The 15,523-nt window shown below is 38.6% G+C and overlaps 1 protein-coding gene across 5 annotated transcripts in view; it reads right to left on the bottom strand.

Annotated features, from left to right (window-relative positions):
• Positions 1-15,523, bottom strand: part of Gpatch2 (G-patch domain containing 2) — a 135,500-nt gene that overhangs the window by 85,931 nt on the left and 34,046 nt on the right. The window lies entirely within an intron of this gene.

Below are 15,523 nucleotides of genomic sequence, written 5' to 3'. Positions count from 1 at the left end.
ATATGTATCAGAGGTTAACAGACCCACAAAGTCATGATTGTGTATTCTCGTAAAGGAGAGCTTAGGGACTTTAGAAGAGCAGTTCTTTAAGGGAGCGAAGATGGGTTCACTGAGAGTAAGTTCTCAGAGGAGATACCATTCAGTGCTAGCAGGAGGGTTACTTACCTGGAGGAGGGTGCAGGGCATGGTGCTGCCAAACATCAAGATGGCATCTTGTGGTACTGTGGTAGCAAGAGGCCTGTGGGGGCCACAGCTCTAGTCAGGAACTAGACAGAGTAAGGCAAAGGCAGGCAGGAGTCTGTAAAGGAGTTGTCTTGTAAGCAGGATTCGCAGGCCTCTTCAGTCCAAGACATTTGTTTTTATAAACCATCAAAATAAGCAACTATCTGTCGCACTTCTCTAATTACATGGGCCCATGTTGAGTAACAAAACCAAGACTAGGAAAAACTTGGACAGGATGAAATTCAGTGTTCATTAAAGAGCAACAGAAATCTTGATTTATCAATTTATCACATACGCATCTCTAGAGAAAATGAAAACCTTTTGTTTGACACAAATTCAAGAAATTACTAGATTTAGTGGTAAATTAAAAAAATATTCAACTAACAACAAAATGATACACCCTTTTCTCTCAACACCAAACCGATGTGACATCAGGATGTTTTATATTAACTTAATAAAAGGGGAAAAAAAAAAACCCAAAATGCTATACTACTTTACTGCTGAGCACTCCATTTGAAGCATTAACAAACAAACATTTTAAAAAGATGTACTGGAAAGGTATGGAAGTTGGAACTGTTTGCAAAATAACAGGAAAGAAATGAAGCTCTCTACAGTAGAAGATGCTTAGGAAAGGCCCCAGTCATCTGAGACAAGAATACACTGGGCACGTTAAGACAGGTCCAGAACTTGTCTCAAAACAAACAAACAAACAAAGTATATGACAACTCCAAAAAATATATATATATTTATGTTCCAATCTGTGACTTGTGAATGCCGTGAGCATTCAACTTTGGTGGCACCAAACAATAACAGCTAATACCCTAATCTATATAACAACCTCAGTAATAAAACAGTCTCATTACAGACTAAAATTATTTGCCCAAAGCCCCAAAATGAATAACTTATGAACCAGCATTCCAAGTCTCCTTGTTTTCTTCTCTAATTTTTCAATTCTGGCTATATACTCAATTTTAAAGCATTGGTTTCATTATTGGTAATTACGTGTCTGTGTGTTTGTGTGTCTATGTGTCAGTCTGCATGTGGCGAGCGCAGGCACTCTTAAGAGGCAAGAAGTGCAGGGCTCTCTTTCCAAAAGCAGAATGCATTCGTAATCCCCGAGCCATGTCTCCAGCCTCCAAAAAGCCTCTTTATAAAAATACACACCTGCTGTCTCAGTTATATCCTTATGAACCTTTCATTTACTCAATCTGAGAGGCCAGATATTGAGGAGACACACATGTGTACGTACACACACACACACATACACACACACACATACACACACACACATTATGATGCCACGATGTGAACAACTAGATATATACATAGCCACATATTTTAGAGGGGATGACAATTCTGAGCAAATCAAGTGTTAACAATAAAAACTTAAGAAGAAACCTTAGCAAATCAAGAATTAACTTATCTTTATATAAATAAATTTCAAAGGTAGTGTTTGTATCTGGTTAAAAATGTTAAAACATGAATCAGGTATCCTGTGATTCAAAATGTTAAAAGTACAAGAACGCAGTTTGACAGCACAGTTCCAAGCTCATTTATCTAAAATATGCTTTCTAAACAAATAAAATGACATTTTGTAAAGTCAAATGCTGTAAAACCTGCTTGTCTTTTGCACAAGTGGCAGATCTGTTATCATTCTCATCATATTGGAAGCTTATCCAAAAGATGCCCTCTCTGTACCCTCCAGCAGTCTTTGTGCACTCAAAATTCACCCACTATCACACTGTTTCTCTGGATTAAGCAATGTGAGGCATTTGAAGAGGTCTTTGTTGTCGTAAAATGGGGAAAATTGCATTAAAAGCATTCAAATAATTGTGGTCACTTGGAAGAAAAAAAAATCAGCAAAATACGTTGGCAGCATTTTATGTAAGCTATTCTGTGCAAAGGGCTAACACTATTTTCAACTCTTTAATTAAAGAGATATTCTGTAAAGTTGGGAAGAAATGTTAAGTTGAAAGTCATCTCCTTTCTCCTAGAATGAATGACCTCTGATGAGTATCTGAACCATTTAAACACAGACACAAAAATGTGATTTTTAAAAATTCAACAAACATGAACTCTGTAGTGATCCAACAACAACAACAAAAAGCTATTTTCTAAATTTAAGCAGAAAGAGAAAACTGACAAGCAGATGAGTTGCTAACTAAACTTTGAAGCAAGATACTGAGATAAAAGAACGCCATCTTATGTTAGCAGAGCCCAAGGTGACTATTTATGTTTTCACCTGCCAGTTAGTTATGGCCAGAACACAAATCTGTCTTTTCTCTTACAATCCGTTCTCAGTGTCAAAACTGCTAGATTTCCTTTTTACAACCAACATAACCTGGCTATTAATTATACCTCAAAAACTGCATTCAAATAATGTTAATACTCAAACAACAAAATGTAAAGAAAGCTCAATTAAAGACTTAGGTAAATATATTTACTGAATTATTGTGAACAGAACACGAGAAATGTTTACTTTGCACAAACAGCATCAGAAAAGATGACTTTTGAAAAGCAAGTAAATGCATAATCTAAACACGTTTACACAAAACGAGTCAGTGTCTGGACATTGTGACAAACAGATTATTCTCAGATATCTGTCACTGGGTGCCATTTCCCAGCAGGCGCCCAATGCTAAGCAAATGAGTTCAGCTTCCTTTTCAGAGCAGCAACCTAAAGCCTGCCTTTCTTCCATTTTCAAATACTTGGGTGCAGTGTATGATTTTCTGTACGGTCTTCATTTCCCCAGGTCCCACCCTAGCCTATGACCCAGAAGCTGTCATGAAAATTCAGACTGAAACCAAGGTCATAACTGCTCCAGGGGCTGCCTGAAGCTGACAGAGATGACTGGAATCCCTAGAGCTCCAGGACTAGGCTAACCCAAGAGGTGCCCTTCTACTAATACAGCGACACTCAGAGACTCTGGTCAGAACTGAGTGCTTTGTCTAGAGGCAAGCAGCAGACCAGCCCTTTACCAGGTGAGAAGAAACAATGGATGAGACAACCGCAGATGTAACCAGAAGGGGAATCAACGTTTCTGAGCATCCGAGATGTACTTCCCATGTGACACAGCCACTCAGGCCCTCCATAAGCTTGCCAAGTAACATTACTATTCTGCTGGCAAATGTCCAAAGTCACTCTGCTTTGGGTCTTCTTCCTCTAGAGTACGCTTGCCTAGGAAGCAACAAAGGTGGCCAGAACTCAAGCTCAAATTGAGGGCTACAGAAATATAGAGAAACAATCTCACATCCACAGTACAGACTCCGATAAGGTGTAAGATTATTTTAACACTTTGATCCCTTAGAAAGCATAGGTTAGCTTCCTCCTGGACTCCAGGCACCATATGGTGCCTGAATAACTAGGTCTATACATGGCTACATATTTTAGAGGGGATGACAATTCTGAAGAAAGCAAGCACTAATAATAAAAAATTAAGAAGAAACCTTAGCAAATAGAGAATTAACTTATCTTTATACAAATAAACTTCAAAGGCAGCTTCTGTATCTATTTAAGAAATGTTAAAACAACGCAGAGGTGCTAAGATAAACAATGTTCAAAGAACAAGAAGGCAGAAGTTTGACACTCCAGTTGCACTTACACTGGTTCATTCGCAGGTTTATGAGCAGAGTACCTAAGGGCTTCCATTCTTACAAAGGAAGAAGAAGACAGAAGATGTGCAAAGGTCCTGGCCAAAGTCAAATGTCTATCCATCTGTAAAGCTGGGACCCTAAGTGAGACTGGACAGGCGTTTTCTGGTCTGATAACATTCAGACAGAGAGCTATTTTATTTTGTTTTGTGCTTGGCCCTGGAAAAGGTCATAATTCTTACTCTCACAACTACATGATAAAAGCATGAAATGAAATCAAATATCCTCTCACTGTGAGAGCATTCAGTCATTACCTTGAGAGAAAACCATCTGGATTTATACTATTTTATTGTAAAAAAACAATCCCATTTCACTATGAGAAATGCAGAAATAGGTACTTTCATTTGCTCAAAATAAAAATTTGGATTTATTGGTCAAAATTCCAGTTGGCTCAGACTTAAAATACAACGGATGTAAAAGATCAGTGCTTCATGCACAAGAACACTGTTACTGACTCTTTATGTGCTTCCGATTTGATTGCTTTGGCCTTGCAAACAAGTAAGTGGCAGTACCAGAAACCTATTAGTATGGTAATACAGTCTGGCCTGGAAGTGCACAGTCTCTATATTTGCAGGGTAACAAGTGCAAACAAACAAGCAAAACTGCAGTGCACAAGCCTGTCCTAGACGTCAACTTAATAAGAAAGTATTAGAATAAATACCAATGTGTAAAATTTAAAGAAAAATTAGGATAATTCTGCTTTTAAGTACCTACAAAAGTCTCAAAGGCTCACAGCTTCCATCTTCTACTTCTTTGTTCTGCTGTCAGCTCATTTCAAAACCACAATTAAAAAACTCTAAATCTACTAGACTGAAGTCATTATCTATTTGTATATGCAATACGGTGATTGCAGTGAAACTCACACTTTCTGAGCGATTTACTCATCAGGAAACAAACTGGAACTACGTAAGAGGCATGTGTATATATGTCAACATACACATACATATTTGTATATACTTACTTCTATATCCATATATAATATTTGGCTGCTTTTGCCTGCATTTTTATTCTCCTAAAACAAAGCAGTCTAATGAATTTGAGTTTCATTTACCATAATTAGCTTATTTATTAATTTGAAGACATTTCTTAGAATGAAAACTGGAGCATTATGACAAACTGGTGGGAAATACACTTATGGCCAAGGTCCAGTTTAAAGACAAAGAACAGTTTCCTAGAATGTAATACCACTAAATAATTCATGTTTAATTACTGCAAATTACATAATGTAAAATCTGATTGCAAAAAGAAAACGCTGAAGTTTTCCAATTTTTGTACAATCTATATAACTTGACAACAAAAACTTGTATATAACTACACAAATGAGGGGCCCAGATTTTTCCATCTTTCTATTTACTCCACGGCAGCCAGTCACATAATTCCCATGCAGAACTATCCTTTCTGAACTAAATGAATTCCCTTATAATGGAGAGCTGCGACTTGAAAAAATTGCTTACAATTGCACATACAAGTGAAAAAGATAGCTAAGTCTAAATTAAGATGTTAGCTATGCGCTTTCCAATAGGACCTTGACATGACTGTTGACCTGCTCATGACATGATCGCACCAGTACGGATTTGGAATTCTATTAGTATTACCAGAAGAAAAAAGTCAAGGAGTCATCAAGAAAACAAATCTATATCTTCTACTCCATCAGCCAATTACTGTTGTTAAAGTGGAATTAGATGGGTATTGACAATGCGAAGGGGATAAGGATTAAGCAGATGACTGAATACACAGCAAGCGGTGGAGATCATACCTTGGGTTTTTAACACTGGTTTGTTTTTGCTGCACAAAGTTTTGTAAAAATTCTGAAACAAGAACCTGAAAAGCCAATGAATTGCCAATGGCATGTCTGGGAAAATAAAAATTTTCTATGCTAACAAAATAATACACATATAGGTTCATTTGAGAATACTATGTTATGCAAGTACATATTTAACAGCTTAACAAAGATTTAGTAGAAATATGCACCCGCCTATAAATATGGGACCATGAGAAACATTAGCTAAGTAAAAGATTTTTTTTTAATTCACAATCATGTTTTAAGCAAGAAACCTATTAACTGCACTTTCAAAATAGGACCTTTCCTTATAAAGCAAGGACAATACAATACCAATAATTAAAAGTCCCAAGATTCAAAGAGTGTTGGAGGAGCACACATGGTCATGCTGCTGGGCTCCATCTCTGCATCGTGAAGATGTAACCCAATCTGGGTACCATTTGCTATGTTTCACGGAAGAGGGAAATAATGAACCTATGTCCTCACTGCCAGCTTGTAAAACTGGTTATAATACTATGGTGTTATAATACAGGTGTTATAAGGTTATAGGTTAAATGGTTATAATACAGGTGTTATAAGGCTAAATAAGCACACGGTGTAAAAGCTTGGTATAATGCCCAAACAGTATTAACTTCAGATTATAAACTGTTAGCTATGTTTCTGCTGAAATCAGTTATTTTGCTCAGAGAGAGCTTCGTTTCATTGCCTGAGGACTGAAATCCCTACAGGGCTGATTGGTCAAACTCAAGCAGCCCACCGACTCCGGTTCCTGGAGCTGGAACACTATTCACAGTAGCTGTCTATCCATCACAGTGCGATCCTCACAGTGCGATCCTCACGGTGCTCGGAGAATGAAAAGCACTGGCACACCTGATGTAAAACGGGATGATTATCAAGCTACAATGCAAACACTGTTTTAAGGAGAAACCTTTCTCCCACTTTCTGATTAGTTTACAAATATCTAGTTTACATTTCTGTCACCATTTATGCCATTCTCTGCTTACCCACCCTACAAAGTGTCTCACTGGTGGAGGAACATCCCTATCATTTGTTTATCACACACCACACACACAGAGACATACACACACTAAACGTCTGCAAGATCTTTTGTCTTCTAAAGTCAATGGTGGGTTAATGGTGCATCATGGATATGAGTACATTCATGTAAGCCTAAAGCACTTATTTAAAATGGCAATCTAATGAACGTACCAAGAACTTGAGAAGCACCATGTGACGAACCAAGAATGCCAGCTTCTGTCATTATGTTGCAGAATGGGTGATCCTCTCATTCCTACTAAAACCCTGATCACAACATTCTGCAAAGGTGAAAACACAGACTGCCCCCTCTATGAAATCCAACAACACTCCTTTCAGATGTACACTCTGAAATTACGGTGTATTATGTATAGCATTTCAACTTTCACAGAAGAATTTAATTTTTCCAATGAACTGATGTGCCCTATTTTGCTATTATTTTTAAGCACAATTTTTCTTAAATTAAAAATACACATATAAAAATAATTTTCATTTTATTACACAATTAAAATCCAAGTTAATAGTATATCTTATAATAATATAAAAAAATTACCTACAGTCTTTAAAAAATAGTACTAAAGAATGTCCAGAATGCATCAAGGTTTCCAGGAGCAATTTCATAAAACTACTAAGAGGCATGGAAAGTGTTATTAAATTAGAGTGCTATCTTTAAAATAAATTCTAATCCTAACTGAGAAAGCAGAGATGGCCGAGCACAGACAAGAAGAAACCTCTAGCAAATCTAATACATTCAGCTCGCCCTGCCACATCTTTTTGAACTTATTGGAAAATTCGCTTGACTTAATATTGACACAGAGATGTGTAAATCAATACATTCAGAATGAAAGATATATTTTAATTTAAAAATGTTCAAACTGCAGCAGTAAATCTATGCACTTAGCACATAAAAATCATCAAGAGTTTAAACGTTGAGACATAGCACTGGAGCTCAACAACACCTAGAGGTGAACGCTCAACACTAAAATCTGACCATTACAATTCTTACTTTTTAAGTCATTTACAAGTCAATCTTTATAAAATTCACTGAAATATACTTACAAACACCCGAGAACTGAATTTCACTGAGAAACTGCCAAACCCTGCAACCAGTGCACCACCTATCTGTTGCCGATAAAACATCCTTTTTATGTACAGCTACAACTGTGGTGATCTTTCCAAATGAAATGAGAAAAGGAAAAGAAATAAAAGTACCCCTTAATCTCAGTGATTTTAAGCACAGCCAAAGGCAGCAGACTTACTTGGCAATTAGATTAAGATGTTCTGAAACATAAAGTATACAACAGATTTTGAAGGTTTACTGTAAAAATCATAATATTCATTGCTTTTTTGCTGTAACTTTAGTACTGTTGATATATAGTATTAAACATAGTGAGACACACATCTCCAGGATATAAAAACTGTAAATAATCATTTGTTTCACTGAGCAATGTGTCATGTGAAAAACATAAGGCCTCCAAAGGTAAGCCTGAGATTTAAAATTTTCTATTTCCTGCAATAAATGGCTTACTGATAGCCAAGTTTGACTTAGTAAATCGTATAATATATAAACTATCTTGAATGTAAGCTAACCTGGACAGGAAGTGTGTGGAACAGGCTGAGTAACAGACCAGCTCCACACACTTCCTGTCACTATTATAACTGTATGCGCATCCTCATTATTCGCAAACCAACCTTCAAGTTTTAGGCTTACAGAATTGGGAAATGTTCTGCTTCACACATTGGTTAAGAAGCCCTAAGCGGAAGCTCAGAGAGTTCTGAAGCACTTGTCCTTACCCTACAGTGTCTGTCATCAGGGCCTAGCTACACCAGTTATCTCAAAGTGACAGAGAGGTCTGTCTCTCTAGTCCCAGTTATTTCTCTCCACAGGCAGTAGGCAGCTTCTTTGTTAAACAGCCTCTTTTTGACTACCCTCTCAGGCCTTGCTACTTGCAAAGAGCGGTGCCCAGTTCCACAGAGTCAGCAACCTCTGGAAGCCTGTGAAGAGTGTGGATGCTCCAGCGCCCCCGCTCTCCCCAACCCCCAGGTTTCAAGAAGTCAGAACTGACATTTTGAAGGTTCGGTCACTCACAATCCCTTAATTTGCAGAGACTGAGTTGAAGAAGCACTGTTAGGGCTGGTCTGAGACTTGTATCTTGATGCTAATCACTGGCCCCCAAGATCTGGTTTCTACTTGGCATGCTTTTAGACGAATGGGAGCTTACGTCAGGTTGTCAACTGTACTATGCTTTATTTCTCCTCAACACATGGTCACCAATGCTGACTTTGCAGCGAGCTTATTCTACCCCTGAATTCCATAACGTAGAGGCATACATTTTTAGTACACTGACTGGTAAAGGAGGAATGAAGTGATATGACAGGAATGGCAATGTTTGCAATTGTCCAAAAAGGTTGGAAAGGTCCAAATAGTCAGTATTTTAATAAGAAACGCACATACATCCTAAACCATATATTACTGAATTAACATAAAGTTCTAGGTTGAGGCAAAGCTATGATTAATATAGCATTCTTGGCAGTAACTGCCTCTGGGAAGTTATCTCCGGGACCCCACTAAGAGGGGTTGAGCTTTTTTCATAAGCTGTATAGGAAGCCTACAGGCCAGTTCTTTCTTAAAATAAAAATGAAAGTCTAAGTATGATAAATATGCATACATTCTTAAATCCTATAAATTATATGCATATATACATACACACATATACAAATACATTCTTCTAATACACATTATATTTTGCTTTTTTAACATAAAAACATGCTTGAAAGAAATTCATTTTGACCTGTATCAAAGGAACTTTAAAGAAGGAAATGGAGTGTTGGAATAGTTTGGACCCTACAATCAATTTATCTCAGATATAGTTAAGAGCAGAATCAGGACGGAGACCTAAATTTCCTAATTTCAAACACATTCTCAACAGCATTCCCTAAAATAAGAGTTCCAAAAACCATTTTTTTTTCCAAAAACTATTTCAAACGTAGTGAAGAGGGAAAAATTTTTCTTCCAGGAAATATTAAAAATTATTTCTCTATAAAATTTGTTATTATAATGCATCAGAGAATCACAGATATACACACACACATTGCTACATGTGGCATTTCATATACAAATTTGGCCACAGAACACTCCTTCCATTTTTTACATACAAAATAAGGTGTTTAGAAATGCAAAATTAAATCTTAAACTATAAAGGCCAAAATTTAAAGAAATAGACTAAGGAATTACAGAGAATGTCAAAAGTTAGTGGACAAAGGAGAGCCCAAGTACGTGGAGGTCACTAGCTGGACCACATTCCAAAAGGCACCATTAAGTAGCCTGTGGCAGCTCAGTGTCCAAGTGGGTTCCCTAGTAATGGGAACAGGGGCTGTCTAGGACATGAACTCAGTGGCTGGCTCTCTGATCACCTCTCCATAAGGGGTGGGGGATGGGGCAGCTTTACCAGGCCACAGAGGAAGACAATGCAGCCAGTCCTAATGAGACCTGATAGGCTAGGGTCAGAGGGAAGGGGAGAAGGAAAACCCACATCAGTGGACTTGAGGAGGGGTATGGGAGGAGATTAAGGAGGGAGGGAGGATTGGATTGGGAGGGGACAAGGATAGGGGCTACAGCTGGGATACAAAGTAAATAAATTGCAATAAATAAAAAATTATATTTAAAAAAACCTGAAGAGCAGCTAGCTGCATGGCTGGGAAAGTGGGACATTAGTCAGGCTTTAGGTAAAATGAGAGCAAATAAGTCACTAGATGAAAACAGAAGAGCAGAGGCGGAAAGGGAAGGCATGAGTTTCACCAGCGCTGTACGAAGGCTTTTCCAGGATTTATGGACTGATCAGAAGGAAAGGCAAAAAGAACCTTTTTTGTTTGTTTGTTTGTCTTGGTTTTTTCTTTGGGTAGCTTTGGATGTCCTGGACTGGATTTATAAACCAGACTGGCCTTGAACTCAAGAGACTCCCTGCCTCTCCCTCCCTGAGTGTAGAATTAGGTGTGCCAAAATGCTCATCTTTTTTTCAGACAGGGCCTCTTTGAATAGACTTGGCTGTCCTAGAACTCACTATGTAAGCCAAGCTAGTCTTGAACTTATAGAGATCTGCTTGCCTCTGCCTTTTTAGTACTAGAATTAAATGAACATGACTATATCTTCTTACACAGCCTACCAAAAATTACAATGAAAGACCTTGACCTTAAATTCTTCCAAAGTATGCACTGACTATAACAAACAACCCAGGGCAAAGACATATTGAGTTTGTCTTAGAGTACTGTCTGCTCCTTAGGAGCGAAAATAAGATGGCCTCCCCGGTTGGTAAGTAGATGGTGACATATTTAATAAGAAATCAGAGGTGGACAGCTTAGCTAAACATAAGTTCCTTTGGTAATTTATCACTCATCCAGACCATACTATAGCAAGTCATGTGACAGGTCTTTCCCCAACTGAAACTTCTCAGCATTTCACCACCACCTAGACTGAAATCTACTCAAATGCCTTTACCTTGGCCCAAGTCTGTTACAGATTTCTTTCCTGACACAATTAACCATGAAACTTTAAGTGTAACATATACACCTGTATTCACCATTTCTTAAGCTAGCCAGAGATTAAAAGCTTTTTATTTTCAGTTGTGTTTGAGTTAAGCACTGGAATTAAAAACGGAGAGCCCGGGTTTTTCCAGGAGAAATGTCTGTAAACAAGTCTAGAACAATGTTCCTTAGAACCCCATGTTGACTCATGGTAACATGTTGAGTTTTATCATGGTTAATTTTAATTATCAACTTAGCATCATCACCTGACAGTGTCTATGAGGGGTTGTCTAGATCAACGTGCTGTGTGGGAGTGTCTACAGACAACTGTCATGACAACGTCAACTAAGATAAGACCTACCCATTGTGCAAAGCACCATTCCCTGGGTTTTAGGGTATTAGTGGTGAACACAAGTTGTGTGTGGTCATGCATGCATACCTATCCCTCTCTGCTTCTGGACAAGGATACAGTGTGATTCTCTATCTCATGTTCTTGCCTCTGCAATGTCTGTGTAATGATGAAACCTATCCTGGAACGAAAATTTCTACCTGAAGCGGCTTTCATCAGTGTGTTTTTCACAACAGAAATTAGGACAAGCTTTGTAATGTGCACAGCACTGCTGGAGACACCAAGAAAAGAGTGGACAAGTCAAAACAGAGTCCCTTCCCCACTAAGGAGTTAAATCCCAGCACTTAATGATAGCAGATAAGTGAAAGGGCTAACTCCACATAACAGTGACTGTTGTAATTGAGAGAGGTCATATGAAGGACATAATTAAAGACGGGGAGACAGACAACAAAGTACCTCTGCCTCAGCCTGTAAGCTACAACTCAAATATAGTTCCTTAATTCCGTGTCCCTGGTCTTTCTAATAAACAGTATTGCATTTCATAAAGTACTTTTTAGAAAAACATAGTCAGCCAAAAGCACAGTAGAAATGACTTCTGTGATATTTCCCCATAGCATAATGTGTCTGCTTTGACACACCTTGTGTGAGTTGTGTAACTCTATATCCCAAATGGCTACACTTTCCTAACATCAACCACTTACTACCGTTGGCTTCTTGGAGCACCTGTGAACTCAGTAAATATCTTTTCAATTTTGAGCTAGATGATTATTTTTATTTTAAATTCAGTAAGAAACAACAAAAAAGTTCTAGTTATTTACACACAGTATATCATCTTTCAAGAAAAAAAAATCTATATGCCTGATATGGTAGTGTGTGCCTGTAATCCCTGCAGTCAAGGCTGCTGCGACATGAGATGCCCACTAAGGGAGAATGTAATGGTGGGAATGACCTAGCAGGCTAAATCTGCACAATAATCTTATGGAAATAACCAGAAAAAAAAAAAAAGCTGAAAGTTGAGAATGGTAAAACAGTGATTCTTGAGTTGATAAAGGGCCAGCAGAGATCAGGACCTACAATCCTTGGTCTCTTACCAGAATTTCTGTGATTGTACTTTCCAACTATACACATTCTTCCAGTGATGGAGGGCTGTGCTATGCTCCCCACCCAGGGTTTAAAAACCCATAGAAGGAGATGTTATTATCTCTCAGCTGTGTTGAGAAGGAAACCATGCTGAGAACCACTGGGTTAGAGTTCCAAGAAAGACAAAAGACCTGGTTACCTCCTACAGAGAGACAGGAATTAGAAATGTGATGGCAAAAGACAAAGACTATATCTAGGAAAAATCTAATTAAAAAGACAAAAAATAAAATCAAAACAAGCATGAGAATGTTAGTTACCTAAACGCTATATATAAAAAAACCCAAACCAAATCAAACCAAACCCAAACCAAACAAAACCCTGAACACAGGCCAAAAAGAAGCTGTAGTAGAAAGAAAAACCCAAGACATACTATACAAAGACTCAAGGTGAGGGCATGACTGGATGCTATGGTAGCACATGCCGAGCAGCCCAGAACATAGACAGGAAAGACAAAGCAGCTTCCAAGGTGGAAGGTAGTTAGATCCCTGCTAAGAACTTACAAAATGGCAGCAAAGAGAGACTTACCAGCAAAGAGCCCACGGCAGCTGTTTCTAACAGCCGGACTGTGAGACACATAACTGGACAATTGTCCAATGTCAACGTCTCAGAAACCACCAAGATCCTGTGTTGTTCCGGTATAGCTTTTTTTTTTTCTTTCCTCACATTCAGCTTTGTGCTTCAAAACAATGAAGTTTCTTTTCTTTTCTTTTCTTTTTTATGAAACACTTTGTTCCAATTTAATTGAACTAATCCAAATTGTAACCATCTTTGAAAAATTCCAAATCATATTATTAACACCCTTCAAAATGCAATCTCTGACTCAGGAAAGCCTTCCTGATAGCTGCTTTCACATACTCTGTGTCAGCATTCCTACAAGTCACTGTACATAACAAGTGAAATATGTTAAAAGTGGAAAGTCAACTGACCTCAACAGAGAAATCCACACACTCATCTCTTTTCTTTAATGAAAAGACTAAATTAAATATTTCACTCTAAGCACATAAATCCATTAGTATGTATTTTAAACACAATGAAAATATTAACAATTATGTAGCAATTTATTTGTTTGCATGAATTCAACTGAGAGCAATGACAAGCACATCGTTGAGATACTTTCAGTAACAATCAGGTTGCCCGAAAGTAAGAGTGAGTTTCCATGCAGGCCCATTCTGGGAGACAAAGTTGGTTCATCCTCCTGGGTGACACTGGTAGCAGTTTCTCTGCTCTGAAAGATGTGAACTCAGACACAGAGTCACTGAAAACCTTCCAGAATAGCTGCCTCTGTCAACTCGCCTAGACTTTCCAAATGCTATACTTGCCCCTTGTCTCATGTCACCACCTTATCTAGAAAAGCCAGAATACCTGTGGCAGCTTTAAGGCATGCCCTATGTGCATAAGTACCTACCTATTGAGAATGCCAAGCCTCCTTTTCACCTGAAAAATGCCCATCTCTTTCGTAAAACCAGTCCTACCCTCTACCTCTTTAAACAACCAACCTTGGAGATGGCTGCTTTCCTCTAAAGATGAACAGCCAGGCTGTGGGCTAGAGCTTCCTAGTAAGTACAAGGCTTCCTAGTAAGTACTGAGTCTGATACCCAGGTCTAAAACCAAAAAAGGAAGAAAATTTCTTTACAAGAATATGAACAAAAGTAGAGAAGATAATGTTTAAGCAAAATAAGAAACAAGACTCAGGTAGACAAACAGGCAAATATTATATATATTTTTTATCATATGTGAAATTCATATTGAAAATAAACTTAGTCACTCATCTACCCATCCTCCCAAGCTCATGAACTACAGTAGTCACACCCTGATTTATAGTTTACGCTGATGAAGGAGACACTGCGGAATTCAGCCAGTATACGTTTACCCCTCCTTCTGACCACAATGCTTCTTTAAAGGGTGTGCACAGAACACTTGTCCTAGGGAATACACGCGCCAGTATGCTGAGATTTCACAAAGCTAATCCTCACAAGAGGACCTTCTGCCTTGTGCAGCTTTCAGACACCTGGGCTCTGGGTGCCTCAAGTAAATGAGTAATAATTACTTTTGATCTACTCTAAGGACAAGAGAATTGAAGCCCATGGACCTAGAGTCAGGAAGGCATTGGATGGAAGGAATTACGCTATCTTCTCCGGTCTAGGCTGTTTGCATTATTCTAAATGGCTACAACAGTTCTGTCAGCAGTGAAGTGGGAAGGCAGGTCAAAAAAGAAAATGATGCCGCAGGGGTGGGCACAGATTTCAAGAAATGAACCTTAAGGGGAGATTTCCAAAACTAAGCCCAGTCTTGCAATGTTTCAATGGTAACAACAGCAGAACAGCAGAGGCTGACAAAGACACCTTCAGGATAGTTCTACCTAGTTGATGTGGCAACTATGTAGACATAAGATACAAATCTGAAAAAAAAAAAAGTTTGAGTCCTAATGCCCAAGACCCAGAGAGAGAAATGGAAAGAAATTCTATTTGGCACTCATGAATTAAATAAAGGGCACTAGCATCAACAAAGTGACGGCTGGGCTATGATTACACCCACAGATTAGTGCGGCTGTGGCCTCTGGTCAAAGCACTTCTTTCTGCAGGGGAAAAGGGTAACTCTAGCAACTCCTAAGCCATCAAAGTACTGAGTCAAAGACACTGAGGGCTCAGCCATAAACCAGGTATGTTAGGAGCTGGTAGCTGGTTTGGAGTGCTGGGGAGCACTGCATTCCAGGCATGACACAGCCCTGGCACTTCTGAACTCTGAGAGGCTGTGATTGCTGCATAACATTGGGTGTGGTCAACATTCCATCACAGAGGGGGAGGGGCCACATAGCACTGCTGCTCC

The sequence above is a fragment of the Meriones unguiculatus genome, chromosome 11 (assembly GCF_030254825.1).
Source record: "Meriones unguiculatus strain TT.TT164.6M chromosome 11, Bangor_MerUng_6.1, whole genome shotgun sequence".
Classification (NCBI taxonomy): Eukaryota; Metazoa; Chordata; class Mammalia; order Rodentia; family Muridae; genus Meriones; species Meriones unguiculatus.
Note: the sequence above shows the minus strand (reverse complement) of the source record. Positions and strands in the feature narration are given on the sequence as shown.